At 43.1% G+C, this 19,258-nt stretch overlaps 1 long non-coding RNA gene across 2 annotated transcripts in view; it reads left to right on the top strand.

The window, feature by feature from the left end:
- The first annotated feature begins 1,092 nt into the window (after nt 1–1,092).
- The window catches only part of LOC137072783 (uncharacterized), a 31,330-nt gene continuing 13,164 nt past the window's right edge, over nt 1,093–19,258 (top strand). For both annotated transcript variants that reach the window (XR_010904680.1, XR_010904679.1), the window contains exons 1-4: nt 1,093–1,211; nt 2,429–2,496; nt 3,639–3,677; nt 5,754–5,786. This is a non-coding gene — a long non-coding RNA (uncharacterized lncRNA). The remainder of the gene's footprint in view (nt 1,212–2,428; nt 2,497–3,638; nt 3,678–5,753; nt 5,787–19,258) is intronic.

Below are 19,258 nucleotides of genomic sequence, written 5' to 3'. Positions count from 1 at the left end.
TACTTGTTTGCATGTAAACGGGAAAATGTTTTATTTCAATAAGCTGATTTTGAGATGTCAGCTTACTGGTGTGCATGTAAACGCACCCACTGACATGCTAATGTCATCATCTTTTCTTCCACAAATGGTACCTGGCACTTGTCTTTGCAGGCTTATCTCCTAGCCCACCTATTTCCTTGATAGTGGAACTTCTTTTGGAGGTGTGTTTTAGAGTCCTTTTTGTCATGGTAGAGTTCGAAAAGGAACGCCTGTTTATTACTACAGTTGTGAGGTGGGGCCTCCATGGATCAGACTTGTTTGTTCAGCACATCCCACAGATGCTTGATTGGATTGAGATCTGGATTGAGATCTGGATTGAGATCTGGGTTCTCATTTATAAAGCGTGCGTATGCACAAAACGGGTTGGAAACGTACGTACACCAGTTCCCACGCAAAGGTTGTGATCTATAAAAAACAAACTTGACGGGAAAATGTTTGCACCTTTAAGCAAACTTTAAGCCATACACACATTCTGGAGACAAAGGGAATTGGCGACACAGATGGTGAAGTCGTGAACTGAAGTTAGATTGTAGAAAATAAATATGAGAACGATTATAAGAATTAATGACATTTAATTTTCACTCCATTTCGTGTTATATCCAAATTATCATGAAGATTAAATCCAACAGTGTTATTTGTGCTGATTGTTTTAGGCTATATAAAATCTAGTAAAATCCAAAAAAGGTAATACGATACTTAAGTGATGAATTGAGTGATGATTGTTTGATTATTGAAGACACCTGATGATAATGAACAGATTCACTGAAGGACAGAGAAACACAAGAACTACAACTGACTTCAGACACAGCTTTAGATGAAGTCAACTGTAAAGAGACATTAAATCTCTCTTATTATAAACCACAATGAATTTATAGATGTCATTTGTCTACAGTTCTTATTGAAAATTAAAAGGTTTAGATGTTGAGGATTTATTGGAAATGTAGAGTAGGGGCTCTCTGTGCCTTAGGCAGTGTTGATTTAACACAGGGGATTTTGCTGTGTGTGTATATAAATTTGAATTTGAGAAGGAAACAGTGGACGTAGGCTCATATATCTTTGTCAGGATGATGGACAGATAACGTCTCTATGAACAAATGAACACAAACACATTTTTTTTAAATTCAGCAGTCAGCCGTGTTGGGTGAGGATTACTGTACATCAGCTTACATCAGGTAAGATTTTCTCTCTCATGATTATTCTCATCAGTCTATTTATGTCAAAAACGTGTGAGTTTCTGTTACATTTGTGTGTGTGTGTGTGTGTATGTGTGTGTGTGTGTGTGTGTGTGTGGGTGGGTGGGTGATGATTTATATATGGTAATTGTTTTTTCTCATCACAAAGTTTTAGTTTTTCTTTTTCTAAGTCACATTTATAAAAGCTACTCAAATGTCCTAATTTAACTAAGGTGTAATCTGGCCTTAATCAAAGCTGTCTGTGAAACCTGGCCTAAATCTCTCAAGATCTCAGCAGACGAGGATTAAACAATTCCACAAAAGCTTTACTAGACAAAAAGGTTTAGATGTTGATGTTTTATTGAAAATAATATTCTCAATAATTTCACAAAGTAGAATGATTCACTAATCTCATCACTGACTTAAAATGGTTATTGGCTGATAGATTATTTTCACCAACTGTACTTTATTGCCACGGGTCAGACGTTCTAAATCTAGATTTTTTTCTTCTTCTTTTCTTCTCAAAATCTTTAGACACACAGACATCAAGAATTAATTTTACACTGTGGATTTTACTGTTATTGCATTGTTCTTTGACAATAACTGTTTACAACTCTCCAGGTTTTAAAATGTTAACTCTAATGCAAATTCATAAATGCTGTGGAATATTTTTTGTGTGTGTCTGAAAAAAAAAAAGAAAAGAAAAAAAACGTTTTCTAAGTCACAATCAGTGTTGGGTAAGTTACTAATTACATCTTCAATAGTATAAGTAGATTACTGTAAAAATTACTCTCTCCAAAAAGTATTTAATTACTTATTACTTTTTAATTACTTTCTAAATCCTATATCAACCTCCAGTTAAGCAATTCAAGGTTAGACATAAAACGGCTCTTGTAATTTTTTTTTTAAATACACAATATAAAACTACATAAATGACTCTTATTAACTGACCAAAGTATTAACAATGTGAGAAGGATAAATAAAAACATGCATTTTAAAGTTAAATGTCGATGTTAAATCCAACATTGAATTATGTATAATTATGTTTAGTATTTAGTTAAATTACATCAGAAGTAACTGTAATTAAATTACAGAAAAAATAAGAGTAATCCCTTACTTTACTTTTTCAAGGGAAAAGTAATTAAACTACAGTAACTAATTACACCCAACACTGGTCACAATGCAATGTCTAATTAGTTTATTCTCTGACTGTAAAGGAAACTCTGAACTGGTTTGTGATCGAGAGATACACCGGATCGTCAAATGGCTTCTACCTTTCATACAAGTAAGTATTGTGTTTAAAGGCTGGTTCTTATTGCTCCAAAAGTTTTATATAACGGGCAGATGATAAATGTTGTCTTCTCAAAATCAGAATTGTTTTTTATTTATTTATTTACATTTATTTAACCAGAAAGACTCTCTGAGATTAAAAATCTTTCACAGGACTGTCTTGCCAAAATACATCAGTTTTATCACAACAATATTACAACACAAAGAGACCGTGATGTTAAGTCTGATTTCCATCCACTGACGTCCATTTGTCGAATAACTGTTTTAAAATGGTCAAAGACAGAAAATGTAATTTCAGCTTCGATTGCAGCAAATTTCAGTCGGTAAGAGCTTTATATATAAAAGCCTGTTTGCCTAATTCAGATCGAACAAAACCAACAGACAATATATTACTAGTTTGTGAGCGAAGAAAGTATTTCTAAACAATTTTCTGTTTTATTAGACAGCAAAGATAAGATGGCAACATCCCCAAAATGGCCTTATATATAATTAAATACGAGAGCATTTGTCTTCTGATAAGCAAAGAAGACCATCCAACTCTGTTATACAGAGATGAGTTGAGCATTTATAATCTGATATAAATCTTAAAGCACCATACTAAACCTCATCGAGGATAGAGGATATGAAGGTGCGAACTGATACACTACGTCTCCATAGTCAAGCACAGGTAGAAACGTAGCTGTAATCAACTTCTTCTGAATGAAAAACAAAGCTTTCAAAAATAAAACCTAAAAATAAAATCTTCAGTTGAGTAATATGAAGAAGAAGAAATCACCATCAAACAACACGTAGTAATATGCCGAGTGCTAGTGGACAAGGCCACTTATTACATTATAAAGTAAACACTTTGCTTTAAGAGAGGAGGCTTAATCCTTTAATTCAATGTTCAGCAACTTCCCTGTCGCTACGTTAGTCCAGATAATCAAATAATCAAAAGCAAATAATCACAGGGGAGATCCACTCGCAGAGATAAAATTCTTCGCTTCACTTATATCAGAAAACAAGAAGATCTGAAGTTAAAAGAAACAACTAACATAAAAATCTAAAACCAGTTTACACAGACATAGACGTGCCACCATCTTGGAATTCAACCCTATACACTTTCAGTTGTTTTATTTGATTTTCTTCCTATTTCAGGTTTTCTAATCTCACTGAAGACCATCTCTGTTATTCTGTGTGAGTATAAACTATGTTTTTTGCTTTAGTGTTCACTTTTGCCGTCAGTCTGAAGCTTCAGCTGGCTTCACGAGACTACAGGTGACGACTTCAGAAGAAGTGAAATATGACACAAATCATACTGTATAGATTTCTGTTGTGCTTTTTTTTGTGTCCGTTTGGACAGAAAAGGCTTAAGAGTTTCATTGTGGAAAATATACAGTCTTGTTCAAAATAATAGCAGTACAATGTGACTAACCAGAATAATCAAGGTTTTTCGTATATTTTTTTATTGCTACGTGGCAAACAAGTTACCAGTAGGTTCAGTAGATTCTCAGAAAACAAATGAGACCCAGCATTCATGATATGCACGCTCTTAAGGCTGTGCAATTGGGCAATTAGTTGAATTAGTTGAAAGGGGTGTGTTCAAAAAAATAGCAGTGTGGCATTCAATCACTGAGGTCATCAATTTTGTGAAGAAACAGGTGTGAATCAGGTGGCCCCTATTTAAGGATGAAGCCAACACTTGTTGAACATGCATTTGAAAGCTGAGGAAAATGGGTCGTTCAAGACATTGTTCAGAAGAACAGCGTACTTTGATTAAAAAGTTGATTAGAGAGGGGAAAACCTATAAAGAGGTGCAAAAAAATGATAGGCTGTTCAGCTAAAATGATCTCCAATGCCTTAAAATGGAGAGCAAAACCAGAGAGACGTGGAAGAAAATGGAAGACAACCATCAAAATGGATAGAAGAATAACCAGAATGGCAAAGGCTCAGCCAATGATCACCTCCAGGATGATCAAAGACAGTCTGGAGTTACCTGTAAGTACTGTGACAGTTAGAAGACGTCTGTGTGAAGCTAATCTATTTTCAAGAATCCCCCGCAAAGTCCCTCTGTTAAAAAAAAGGCATGTGCAGAAGAGGTTACAATTTGCCAAAGAACACATCAACTGGCCTAAAGAGAAATGGAGGAACATTTTGTGGACTGATGAGAGTAAAATTGTTCTTTTTGGGTCCAAGGGCCACAGGCAGTTTGTGAGACAACCCCCAAACTCTGAATTCAAGCCACAGTACACAGTGAAGACAGTGAAGCATGGATGTGCAAGCATCATGATATGGGCATGTTTCTCCTACTATGGTGTTGGGCCTATTTATCGCATACCAGGGATCATGGATCAGTTTGCATATGTTAAAATACTTGAAGAGGTCATGTTGCCCTATGCTGAAGAGGACATGCCCTTGAAACGGTTGTTTCAACAAGACAATGACCCAAAACACACTAGTAAACGGGCAAAGTCTTGGTTCCAAACCAACAAAATTAATGTTATGGAGTGGCCAGCCCAATCTCCAGACCTTAATCCAATTGAGAACTTGTGGGGTGATATCAAAAATGCTGTTTCTGAAGCAAAACCAAGAAATGTGAATGAATTGTGGAATGTTGTTAAAGAATCATGGAGTGGAATAACAGCTGAGAGGTGCCACAAGTTGGTTGACTCCATGCCACACAGATGTCAAGCAGTTTTAAAAAACTGTGGTCATACAACTAAATATTAGTTTAGTGATTCACAGGATTGCTAAATCCCAGAAAAAAAAAATGTTTGTACAAAAGAGTTTTGAGTTTGTACAGTCAAAGGTAGACACTGCTATTTTTTTTTAACACACCCCTTTCAACTAATTGCCCAATTGCACAGCCTTAAGAGCGTGCATATCATGAATGCTGGGTCTTGTTTGTTTTCTGACAATCTACTGAACCTACTGGTAACTTATTTGCCACGTAGCAATAAAAAAATATACTAAAAACCTTGATTATTCTGGTTAGTCACATTGAACTGCTATTATTTTGAACAAGACTGTAGGTTAGGATAATATTTCCTGTCCATCCTACAGTTTGCTGTGATCTGTAATTCTGTCTTCATTTACTCACCATCATGTCGTTCCTGACCAGTTCTTTTTCTTTCACAGAATTATTAATTACTACAGACTAACTATTCCTAAAGCCTGTCAAAGCTGTTTTTATCATGTGTTTATTTGGCCAGTTGACTGCTGTTTCATTTCACCCTTTATATTTGTTCATTTGTTTTCATAATTATTTTTCAGATGTCTTCTCAGCTGTCACACCGGTGATGACAGGTACTGGTAATGAACTCCAACACTAGTCTTCATTTTCTCATATTGCTTTGAATTGAACAGAATAGTGTTGTACAGTCACCATTCTCTCATTTCATCAATGCATTGATCACATTCTGCCTTCTCCAAATATTCTGTTTTGGTTATGGGAACATAAAAATAAAATAAAAAAGTTCCACCGACATTAAGAAAACCGGACATTTTAAGGTTAATTCCTGAAACAATCTTTCAACTTAATTTTGATTAACAATTGAACGTTATAGGAAAGTTTATTTTGTAGCATTCCAAGAGTATTACACTATCCAGCTTTTCTGTTAGTGGAACGTCATTTAAAGGTTAGTATGATGTTCCTGAAAAAACTCAACATACACAGTGAAGTCCTCCTCAAAAAACTTTAGTAATGTATCCAGTGGAGAACGGTAGAGCGACTTGATGCCGGAGGTGGGAGTAAGTCTCAAGTCTTAACCTTCCAACCTCATTTGTTGTGACAATCAAGTCAAGTCATACAAATGTTCGATGATTTAACTGAATTTATATATATTAAAATAAGCTACAAATTGAGCGTAAGCGTCAGTTCTGGCAGGCTAGGTAGTCAAGACGCTGCTAACGCTATTTGGTCTGATACGTTTTTTCTGCTGAGCTGTATCAGCTGATTTGCATCAGCTGTTCACACTCCCCTCGCTGCTAATGGCTATGATATAAACAGCGCGCATCTTCAAACAGATTCAGTTCACTCCTAAACTGCTGTTGCTAGCTCTTTGCTGCTGCTTCTCCTGCACGCTGCATTTGCATTCAGGATAAGTATCATGTGTTTTCCATGCTATAATCACATATTTGTGCGGTCGCCGTATCTATTCATCAGGTGCTACTCCTTCTTATTCGCATATCAAACGGAGCTACGTAGCTATTTCTTTGTCTGCTCTTTAAGAGTCCTGTGTTGACTAATTCGCGTTACTTGAGCGTTAACATGATTTTGCTCTCCATCACGAACGCGAGGTGAGCTGCATTTTCAGCATAATCATAGTAGGGCATTTACATGTCATAGGAACCGCAGTGATAAAATGTAGCCAGAATCACCCACTGCTAAACGCAACTTTTTTGCTTTAATATGAATCGTCAGACCACTTTCATTTAGCATGGATTGCTTTTCCGGCTGGTCGCCTCGCCCGCCCTCGCTGTATCGCTCAAAGTAATTCTACAATGCTAAAAAAATTCCTTACAGAGTTCTAAGCATTTCAGCCGCTTCCATCACGCTAAAAACAATTCTGCTTTTCCTCAATGTAATTGTGTTTGCTACGATTCACAATTGTGTTTCCGTCTTCTAAAGTTCAATCATTGTTCTCTTAAGGTAACGTTGCGTTAACAGCAGAACATAAATAAATAAAAAAATGACGACAGTCACCCTCGGACAGTGTAAAACCTGCATACCGGAGACTTGCAACAGGGGAAACAGAATAGAAAATATCTTAAATAATTGTTACAGGCATCAATCTTTCTGCGATTGCCGCCTCTGCGTAGCTACTACAGACAGATACTTTTCACACGTGACAATTGCGTTCATCATGGATCCCGCACAGGTTGCTGTGGTGATGAACTATTAATATAATGTTACTGGTAAAGCTAAATCACTAAAAGATGCCAATACAAAGCGCATATTACGTCAAATGATCAGCCACTAGTTGTAACCAGCTGATATGTGAGCCTCACGTTTCAGATCGTTCTACGGGCTCACACATCAATGCTTCAGTCAAAGCAGTTCACAATGAATCACGCACATTCATGCCAAAGCGAATTTTATTAAAAATGACAGTTTCCTTTAGCTGGCCTGAATGGTGTCTAGCCAAGTGAAGCAAACTCGCGTATCAGACTTTTCAAAGGGGGTTTATTATCACCGTAAATCCCTCGCACACATGGGGCAGTTAAACACTCCACTGACAGCTGCGTTACTAAACAGAAAAACAACGACAAAGAGTAACAGAAATTAGAACACATCCGTGCGGCTTTCACAGCTCGCGCTTCATCAACTACGGACTACCCTCTCATCAGCGAGTGAGAGGAGAGGACGTTCCGCCTTAAAGGAGCAGTACCTAATTTAACAAGGTAAAGTGTTGCCAACTAATTTCAGAGGAGTTGCTAAAGGCAGATCGTTTTGTTGCTAAAAGTTGCTAAATGACATTGTGACGTAATTGCGCATGACGTCATTATGTAATCGCAACGCAAAACTACATAGATATTATTTGAAATGATAATTTAGATTTGTTGTAAAACTTGTGTAGGAAATTATTAATTTGTCCTTTTAAAAAAATAAAAAAAAATAAATGTGACTTGCTAACCAAACAATTGTACTCTGAACTTTATGCATTTTAATAATTTTGCTAAAAATGTGAAATCTGTGCGTGCTACTGCTGGTGCACTCAACAAATACTTTTTGCGACTGCTGCCTGCAGTGCAGCGGCAGCCTCGTGCCTGACTAGACCTGTGTGGCCCCGCCCCCACTGTTGTCTTTTCTCTTCCAGTTTTTACAGCTATTTCCACAGCGATCTTAAGGAATTATGAATCAACCGCCAAATAATCGCCAAATAAATGTTAAAAATTGCTAAATTTTTTGCTAGGTGCTTTTTGAAAAAAAAAGTTGCTAGTGTAGTCAGAAAAGTTGCTAAATCTAGCAACAAAATTGCTAAGTTGGGAACACTGAAAGTCTCCGCTGAGGCTGCTTTAGGGACCGTCTGTAAATTCACAGTAACTCACCAAAAGGCTTTTTATGTTCCAAAGTTTGTAGTACATTCCTACTGGCCAGACTTACTTACTACAGGTGAAATTAACTGAAGTAAAGCTGGCTTGACATGGTCATTCGATATCCGTGGATCTATGGACCATCTCTAACGTTACATACAACTGTGTGTATTGCTGCACAATTCTAATCAAATGCTGTTAGCAGGGGCGTGGGACTGGGGGGATAAAGGGTACTGAGTAACCAGGGCCCAAGGCAGGGAAGTCCGTTTTCTATACATACACATACATGGTACGGGGGCCCAGCAAGATGGTTTGTACCCAGGGCCCAAAATTTGGTGCTACGCCCCTGGCTGTTAGGTTACTATAACTAGGAACTGGAATAATTGCATGCAAAACCGAACCATCAAGTGGGATTTTAGCGAGCAGAATTCACTAGGGATGGGACAAAATATCGTTTGACAAAATATCGCGATACAAAACGTGACGAAACGCATCAAGGTCGAAAAAAATGAATCGCGAAATAAAGATAGATGGCACTGCTGCATGATTTGCGTTGTATATAAATAATTTAGTGTATTGTGTGTGTGTGTGTGTGTGTGTGTGTGTGTATGGGGCAGACATAACAAAACGCAGCGCGCATTTTCTGTTTGATAGCCCATAGTTTGAAAAAGTGAGAGCAGTCAGACGCAAAGGATGAAGCAGCAAACATTAATAGGGAAAGAAAAGGGTTGACATAGCATTAATATTCTAAACCAAAAATGCAGTTATTGCCTACATAAGCTACCATATTTTCTGTTTAACTTTTATTAGACTCCAGAAAGAAAAGGGCGTTTTTTCACTGAGCACATTCTCTGCAGTCTGAGCGCGATGCACTGCAGCTCACGCTCATGTCTGAGGTAAATCATTAACACTATCTCCCCGCTTACAGTACACCTGTTTTATTGAGCGAAGTACATTACAATCGGCTAAAACGAATGCACAGGTTACTTTCCTGAACAAGCGCGCTCCCGAGTCGTCCGTGTTCTTCACACTGTCCACGTGAATCACGGCCCAGTTCAGCGCGCACACGCAAAATACCGGCAGTTCAATAGGGAATGCGGATCTCTTAAAGGGGCCGCACTATATTCCTACTCGTGTAATGTGGACCTCCTCCAGCTATGGTGTGGTTCTGGTGCGCTCACTGGTACACATTAACAATTTTTCATGCGAACTTTTCCCTGTTCTGAATTAAACTGCCAGTGTAAAAACTCCCTTTATATAGTTAAAATGAGAGAAATCACTACTTACTCATTATTTTTAAGTTTAGGCTTAAGAGACATGAACAATTTCTTAGATAAACATATCTATGACCTTTGATTTGTCTAGTCTTCATGCTGTATTGATTATTATTGAATAAGTATGATTTCACTAATAATAAATGTACATTTGCATAAAGCATGCATATTTGTCCATACCTATGTTGATTAGAGTATTAAAAACTTAATTTAAACTTAATTTAAGATACATTTACAATTGCTAAAAAGGTGCGATTTAAATTTGTTATTAATCGCGAGTTAACTCAAGACAATCATGCAGTTAATCGCTATTCAATATTTTAATCGATTGACATCCCTACAGTGCCCTCCACAATTATTGGCACCCCTGTTTAAGATGTGGTCGCAGACTTCTAAAAATTCTCCTTTTTTTTTCAAACAACATAGAACCAAAATGCAAAAAAAGAGAAAAATCCTACCTTTCGTTTAAGTACATTACTTTGTTGGTAAAAAAAAAATCACAGATTTGGAAAGAAGAAAAAAAAATTGATATCGTATCGTGACCCTGGCGTATCGAGGTGCATCGTATCGTGACGTATCGTATCGTGACCCTGGCGTATCGAGGTGCATCGTATCGTGAGTTTAAGTGTATCGTCCCATCCCTAGAATTCACCCCACACCATTCACCTCATTTATTTCCTTGAACGTGCATTCGCGACTTGAGTGCGTTACATGCAAGCTAATATCTCACAAATATAGCTTATTGAAATAAGTTTCCCCGTTTACATACAACAGCAAACTGACTATGTAGTAAACCGCGTCTACATGACTATAACGGGGTAGCCTTTAATTCTTCGCGCTGCATGCAGTTATGCAGCGTTTTGACTGAACCTCCTCTGCTGCTTGAGGTGAGAACATATCATATCATTTTCTGGGTCTTAAAGTCTGCGTTTGTGATATGTCCTTATTTCATGTAAAAGCTAGCTCGCTCCGTCTGGGTGCATTTAAATCTACTCTAAGCATGCGTTTGTCACGTATCTCGCATGCGCACTTCAATAAGCCGACAGAAAGGGGTAATGCGTTACGTGCCGCGCAAAATCGGGGAAAAGAGAACTACCTGTCCCGACCGGGTAATGCTAACGCCAATGCTATGACCTTACTCCGATAAAAGTAAACCGGTAGCACGTTTAGATGACCATGTTCAATGTTGGCTAAGAACGTGCATGTAAGCACACCCATTGATCACAAGCCACCCGATTTGGAGTTAACATCACTGCGTTTTGTCATGGACTCGCTGAAGTTAGCCTAATAAAGTATGTGACTGACTCAAAAACAATTTCAAATGAGATCTGCACTCGTCACATGAAGGACATCAATCACGAGTTACAGCTGGCAACTCACTCTCCATTCATATCTAACTGTCTTCACTAAGTCTTTTAAACATTTTCTAAGCATCAGGCCATGGCAACGTAATGACATCGCATCCACGTCGCTTCAGCGCCTAGTCATTTCAGTTAAATTATAGGCTTATTATCTGTTCCTAAGCTATAGGTAAGGCACCCCTTTTAAAACTATAGGCGCTAACTTGAAACATGCATTTGCTCTCAAACATTTTAGTCTGGGAATGCTTGTCTTAGAGCTATAGTAGGCTACTATAACTATAGTATGCCTCATCTGCTATCCTTACTCGTGCTTCTGCTTTAGTGACACTTGCCTATGGATGTGCTAACAGCTGCTTAAATTTCATTCTCTTTCGTTTTCACAGCAGGTTGCTGTTTGTTTGGGGGGAATGGTTGAGCTCTTTAGTCAAATCAAAAATCAGCTCCAATGCAGAACAGGCGTGGCCTGGCCTTCGAAGTGCATTGCCTTGGATGTGCGCACCCTTCACTTTGGGACACAGCTTAGCACTTTTGGTGCGAACCCGGGTTCGATTGACGTCAGAGTTCGGTTCATTTGGGTGATGTGAACACGGTCTTCTGAACTCGGCTGTGCACCCTCGAGCCGTACCTGAGTACGCAGCAATCGAACCAAGTGTGAAAGCATTCTTAATCTCTGAAGATCTCATCAGAGGATTAAACAACTCCTCAAACAGCATTACCAGCTTCACACATTACTAACCAGAAAAAAAGGCTCCACATGGGTTAGCCCAGATGAAATGAACACTGCTCTGTGTGCACATGTAAAACTGAATCAGTTTATGTTAATGAGATAATTAAATTAAATGATGATTGAGTATTAATAAAGACAGCTCCTGTTAACAATCAGAATCACTGAAGGAAAGCGAAACACAAGGGGTGCTTCCCAATTCTTATTTGTGCATCCTCATTTCCTTTCCTAGATTCCTTTCCTCGTGCCTTAGCTGAACAAACTCTGAGTTTCAGAGTAGGTTTAGAGTTGACAAATCCAGATAAATCCAACCTGGTTTAGATCAAGTTCAACTGTTTCTCAAAGCTCGGTATAAACTTTATCTGTCATCTCAGGTTTAATCCAGAGTTAGCGATTAGCTCTGAAGCACGTGCACCTGAAAGTGTGACATGTGCAGCAAACAGCCAATCACAGCGTCCGTTTGATTCACTTCTCTTCTGAAAATTAAGAGTTCGTTTTGAAAAATTACTACGAAATTAAATGTGTTTTCAAGGCAGAAATAAGCACTGCTGCTGCAGTGACAGTTTAAGAAGGCAGCTGAAAGTGTGACACGTGCGGCAAACAACCAATCACAGCGTCCGTTTGATTCGCTTCTCTTCTGAAGATTGAGAGAGGGCAGCTGGCAGATGATCTGACTATATCAGTGCATGATGTGAATCAAAGAAATGTGCCTAATAATTATAGGTTAGAAGAAAATATTACAGACTAAATGTCAAAATAAGATTTATGGCTTCATGACATATGATTTATTATTTTATTACGGTCACCTCATGACCTTCCGTTTTCCGGACTGTTTGTGTTCACGTGTACAGGAAGCTATTGCTGGTTCACACCCCCTCCACAAACCTACCGGCTGTAAAATGCTGCTTTAAATAAAACGATCTATAATGATATAAAGTATATGAAATAATCATTTGGATTTTAAGCTTTAAGAGTTCTCACGAGCTGAAGTGCGTCGCATGGCTTGTCAAGGAGGAGTGTATGATAATATCTGCAGCTTTGCTGGGGTTGTCGCATCTCTGTCTGTGTGGGAATGTATTTAGTCGAAATGTGTTGCTGGAAGTATCAAACAATAAAATTAGTCAGGATGTGGACAAGGACATCTGAAATTTTTTTTGATGATCAAAGACCAAATATCTCGCCCTTCCTTTCCTTTCCTCCTTTCCTTTATCCTTCCTGATCGATTCGTCGAATGTGGTCAGTTTGACACGTTAAGCACAGATCAATAGTAAATAAATAAATAAACGTAGCCTAGTTTTAATTAAAAAAATCATAGCTTTTGTTTAATAAAGATAGTAACTTTTCTAACTCACGGAAGAATACAAATATTACAACAAATATTTGCAACAAGTAAAATATTTTTTTTTCACACTTTCCGAACAGAATAACTCTAGAGGAAGGATTCTGTGTAATGTTCGGAGTTGGTTGACACCTTCCAGACTTCCGATACTATTGATCTGTGCTTAACTGACCACATCTGATGAATCGATCAGGAAGGATGAAGGAAAGGAAGGAAGGGAAAGGAAAGGAAAGGAAAGGAAGGGCGAGATATTTGGTCTTTGATCATCAAATAATGTTTTAGATGTCCTTGTCCACATCCTGACTAATTTTATTGTTTGATACTTCCAGCAACACATTTCGACTAAATACATTCCCACACAGACAGAGATGCGACAACCCCAGCAAAGCTGCAGACATTATCATACACTCCTTGACAAGCCATGCGACGCACTTCAGCTCGTGAGAACTCTTAAAGCTTAAAATCCAAATGATTATTTCATATACTTTATATCATTATAGATCGTTTTATTTAAAGCAGCATTTTACAGCCGGTAGGTTTGTGGAGGGGCTCCCTTTAACATCACTTTAAAGCGGCGTCAGTTAATGATGACTCTGCACCGCTGGATTTAGTCAGGATTCTTGAACATTAGAGATAACTATTTATATTGTGAGCTTCAGCCTCCACAAAATACCAGGTTTGTCCATATTTTAATCAATATTACCAGTTATTAATAAACAACGAATTCCAGTTCCCTTTCGAGAGAGGTTCCTCGTATTACGTATGGGAAAAACTCCTTTTCTCGAGAATATGAAGCAAAACTTTAATAAAGGTATCCATGTAAAGCGCAGTGCCGCTGAACGGCCATAGCTCAGCGCGAGGAGCGCTCTGATTGGCCGGGCCACGGCAACTGCATGAACCTATGGTGAGGCGGCTGAGAGGAACGAGCCAATGGGGGGCGTTCCAGAAGCCCGCCGAAAAAAGGTGCTTATATTTGCATACAGGAGGCTATATAAAGCCCTGATTTCGCCATAGGTGTCAGATTTTATCTCCTTCAGCGATACCTTCGCTGACCTCCGGAAGAAGCAACCGCCGTCGAAAAGGCACCAGCGGAACCTGCAGCTGAGGACGACGGACTCCCTCTCCGCCTTCTCTGCCGTTCCAGCTACGCCATCCGGCGATCGTATCCTTTTATACTCTCTTCTCCTAAAAGAGCGCGGGGCGTTGTTTCAAATGCCTCGCATTTCCTGCGGCTCTTGCAGAGCTCCTCTCCTTGGCGGCGACCGTCACGTCATCTGCGTGGCATGCCTTGGACGGGACCACGCGCAGCTCGCACTCTCTCAGGGCGGCTGCCCCGAGTGCGATGAGATGGCGCTGCAGACCCTTCGGGCTCGCCTCGCCACCTTCGACCAGGTCCCTCCTCCTGCCGCTGGGCCGCGCCGCAAGAAACGCCGCGACCAGAGGCTGCCGGAACGGTCTGGCGACTGCACGCCGGATGACTCCCCGCGTGCCTCGCCATCGCCGGTCACCTTCACCCAGGAGGAACAGCGTCCCTCTCATGCAGCGGCCTGTTCGGTTTCCTTCGGTGGCCCGTCGCCAGAGGATGATGAGGACAGCCTCTCCACAGCCGCTTCTGGTAGCGAGTGGTCAGCTTCTGTCTCGGAGCCCCCCGCTTCGACGCAGACCGCCACGAGCGCCAAATCTAACGTCGACGCGGAACTCATCCGCGTGCTCTCCAGGGCCGTGGAAGACCTCGGGCTCGAGTGGTCCCAGCCCGATGAGCCAACGCGCAGCAGACTGGACGAGTGGTTCCTGGAAAGCCGCCGCCTCTCTTCTCCTCAGAAGCCCGCGCCTTTCTTCCCTGAGGTACACGACGAGCTTACGAAGTCGTGGAAGTCGCCCTACTCTGCTCGCGCCAGATCCGCTTTTTCCCCAGCGCTCTCCGTTGTCGACGGCGCTAAGGAAAAAGGCTATGAGTCTCTTCCACCCCTCGAGGAGGCTGTCGCCGCGCACCTCTGCCCGCCCTCCTCCTCCAGAGGATGGCAGTCCAGGGCTCAGCACCCGTCCAAGCCCTGTCGCACCACTTCTGCTCTCGCTGGCCGGGCATATGCCTCCGCTGGCCAGGCTTCCGCGGCCCTTCACACCATGGCTGTCCTTCAGGTGTTCCAGGCCAGACTTCTCCGCTCCTTGGATGAGTCTGTCCCCGACTCCGATGTTTTGAAGGACCTCCGCAGCGCGACGGACTTGGCCCTTCGCGCCACTAAAGCCACTGCACAAGCCATCGGGAAAAATATGGCTAACCTGACGGTCTTAGAGAGGCACCTTTGGCTGAATTTGACCGAGATGAAGGACGCGGACAAAGCCTCCTTTTTGGACGCCCCCATCTCCACTACCGGTCTCTTCGGCCCGTCAGTCGTGGGTTTCGCGGAGCGTTTCACTGAAGCGCAGAAGGCTTCGCAGGCTATGAGGCATTTCCTGCCTAAGCGCTCCAGCTCGTCTTCAGGCCAGGGACGCTCTCGAGGTAGACCCCCGCCTTCTCAACCCGCTAAGCCGGCAGAGCCACCTTCCCGGCCTCGCTCCTCTTCTGGACCGCGCCAACGTTCCCGCTCCGCGAACCGCAGCAGTCGGCCTGAACGCCGGGGACCTCGACCCAGGATTGTGTTGAACCCCGAGCCTCCGAAGCCGTCCTAGCCGCAGGGATAAAAAGGAGATGGTCAGGTCTCGCCTCGGCCGGACCCCCATCTCTCCCTCCCGGTCTCCCAGTTCCCTGCACCCAGGTGACTGCCGACCTCAGTTTAGCAGCCAACGAGCCCGTTGTCAAACGCACTCGCCTGCACACAAACGCCGTTATCACGGCGACCCAAATAAATCTCAAAAAGAGCTTTTTCTCTGTAGTAAATGTGCCCACACATCAGTCTGCACTCCTACACTCATTCACCCCTCCCACCCATGCTATAAATGTCCCGGCGCCCACTCCACAGTGCACGCCGCCACACATAAGCACTACCCCCTCTATGTCTCAAGCACAAAATGGCAGCGCTACCGAGTTCCCTCTAGTAGGCGACCCTTATCCGCGCCGGCTCCAGCCGCTATCGTGTCGGGCTCAGGCCTGGCAAGCCATGCCCGGGGTATCAAATTGGGTTATGAACATAGTAAAAAGGGGCTACTCGCTACAGTTCGTTCGCAGGCCCCCGCGCTTTCGCGCCGTGGTCGAGACCTCGGTGAGAAGCAGCGTCAGTCACGTGCTTCGCACCGAGATTTTGAAACTGGTAAAGAAGGGAGCGGTGGAGCCCGTTCCCCCTTCCAAAAGCGAGTCGGGCTTCTACAGCCGATACTTTCTCGTTCCGAAGAAGGACGGAGAGCTCAGGCCCATCCTAGATCTAAGGCATTTGAACAAAGCTCTAATGACTCGCTCGTTCAAAATGCTAACGGTGAAACAGATCCTCGCGCACATTCGCCCTGGGGACTGGTTTTTCACGATAGATCTGAAAGATGCGTACTTTCATGTGCAGGTAGCCCCCCACCACAGGCCATTCTTGAGATTCGCCTTCGAGGGGCAGGCTTATCAGTACACGGTCCTGCCATTCGGCTTATCCCTGGCGCCCCGCACGTTTACGAAATGTATGGACGCGGCATTAGCCCCGCTCAGGCTGAAAGGGATGCGGGTGCTCAACTACCTCGACGACTGGCTAGTGATAGCCCAGTCTCGAGCAGAGCTACTAACACACAGATCCTGGCTCCTCAACCATTTAGACTGTTTGGGTCTCAGGATCAATATCGCCAAGAGCTCGATGTCACCCACTCAAAAGATATCTTTTCTGGGCTTTGTTCTAGACTCGAGACTCATGAACGCGCGGCTGACGTCACAGCGCGCGCTATCCGTCCAGAACATGGCGACTTCATTCAAAGCCGGAACTCGCGTTCCCCTGAAACACTTTCAGAGAATGCTCGGCCTTATGGCCTCGGCATCGTCAGTGCTCAGGCTGGGACTGCTACACATGCGTCCCCTCCAGCGTTGGCTACGCGCCCGTGTCCCTCCTTATGCATGGAAATGGGGCCGTTTTCCCGTCAAAGTGAGCCACAGCGTTATCAAAACTTTGGCTCCTTGGACGAGGACAGAGTGGTATCGGAGGGGCGTGCTTATGGGCACAGTCACGAAGTTGAAAGTGGTCTCGACAGATGCCTCCACTCGGGGGTGGGGAGCCCTACACGAGGGCAAGCCGGTCTCTGGCCTGTGGGCAGAAACAGAAAAGCGGCTGCACATAAACTGTCTAGAGATGAAAGCGGTCGCCTTATCGCTGAGAGCTTTCCTTCCACATATAAAGAACCACCACGTCTTGGTTCGTTCAGACAACATGTCGGTGGTAGCGTACATAAACCGCCAGGGTGGCCTGAGATCATATTCCCTTCACCGCATGGCGAAGCATCTCCTTTTATGGGCAGAGCACAACCTGAGCTCCCTGAGGGCGGCTCACGTGCCAGGTATTCTGAATGTGGGTCCGGATATGTTATCCAGGAGAACCATTCCCCCAGGGGAATGGTCTCTTCACCCGCAAACGGTTCTCTTAATTTGGAACACCTTCGGCAGAGCGAAAGTGGATCTCTTCGCCTCAGAAGACAACACTCACTGCCCAATATTTTTCTCCAAACGCAGGGATGCCCTGGCCCATGTCTGGCCCAGTCTCCCTCTGTATGCTTTCCCCCCGATCGCGATGCTACCACAAACCATCAAGAAAATCAGGGAGACAGCATCCGCGGTGCTTTTAATAGCCCCGCTCTGGAGGAACCGAGCGTGGTTCTCCGATCTGATCCAGCTGTCAGACACAGCCCCATGGCCCATTCCGCTGAGGAAAGACCTCCTCACGCAGGCGAAGGGGGGGATCTGGCATCCCAGTCCCGAACTATGGGCCCTCCACGTATGGCCCATCAACTGGTATCGGGAAACCTCTCTGACAGAGTTATGAACACTATAGCGGAAGCTAGAGCCCCCTCGACGAGGCGGCTCTATACTCTGAAGTGGTCAGTGTTTTCTAACTGGTGTGCCGTCCGAAATATCGACGCACGCTCATGCGAAATAACAGAAGTGCTCGCTTTTCTCCAAGAGCTACTGGACGCGGGTCGTTCCCCCTCCACGCTCAAAGTTTATGTCGCCGCCATAGCAGCTAACCACGCTCAGGTCGCGGGACATTCACTAGGGAAAAGTGAGCTCATTGTACGTTTTCTTAAAGGGGCCAGGAGATTGAACCCCCCTCGCCCCCCTTCGGTCCCTATTTGGGACCTCGCGGTGGTTCTAGACGCTATGAAGGGTCCCCCCTTCGAGCCTCTCCAGACCGCGACCATAAAGCTTTTATCATTCAAAACTGCGTTTCTGCTGGCTCTGGCCTCGGTTAAACGTGTGAGTGACTTACACGCACTCTCAGTGAGTCCGTCCTGTCTCGAGTTCGGGCCCAACAACTCCAAAGTTGTTCTTAAACCGAGACATGGTTTTATACCCAAAGTGCTTTCTACCCCTTTTAGAGCACAGGTTATTACTCTGCTTCCTTTACCCGTATCTCAGGGTGAACAGGACGCGAATCTGCTCTGCCCGGTCAGAGCTCTGAGACTGTATCTGGAGCGCTCCTCCCCCTTCAGGCAGTCGGACCAGCTGTTTGTCTGCTTCGGCGGCCGCACTAAAGGTTGTGCTGTCACGAAGCAAAGACTCTCACACTGGATAGTGGACGCTATCTCGCTGGCATATGAGTCTAAAAACCTGACTTGCCCTATAGGCGTTAAAGCCCACTCCACTAGAGGCATGGCCTCATCTTGGGCTTGGTCGTGTGGCATTTCTTTGGAAGATATCTGTGCGGCGGCAGGCTGGGCCTCTCCGTCCACTTTTATCAGATTCTATAAATTGGAGGTTCCAGCTCTACAAGCAGGGCTTCTCTCCATTTAGGCTCTATCTTGACCCTGGTAAACAGATTGCCTTTAGTTTTGGCCTGTACACATCAGTCCTTAAGCACTTTTCATTTATCATAAGATCCGACTATGTCCGATCAGCCGTTCAAATGAACCGACTCTTCCGGTTC

The sequence above is a fragment of the Pseudorasbora parva genome, chromosome 4 (assembly GCF_024679245.1).
Source record: "Pseudorasbora parva isolate DD20220531a chromosome 4, ASM2467924v1, whole genome shotgun sequence".
Classification (NCBI taxonomy): domain Eukaryota; kingdom Metazoa; phylum Chordata; class Actinopteri; order Cypriniformes; family Gobionidae; genus Pseudorasbora; species Pseudorasbora parva.
The sequence above is the reverse complement of the archived record's forward strand: the minus strand, read 5'-3'. Positions and strand labels throughout refer to the sequence as shown.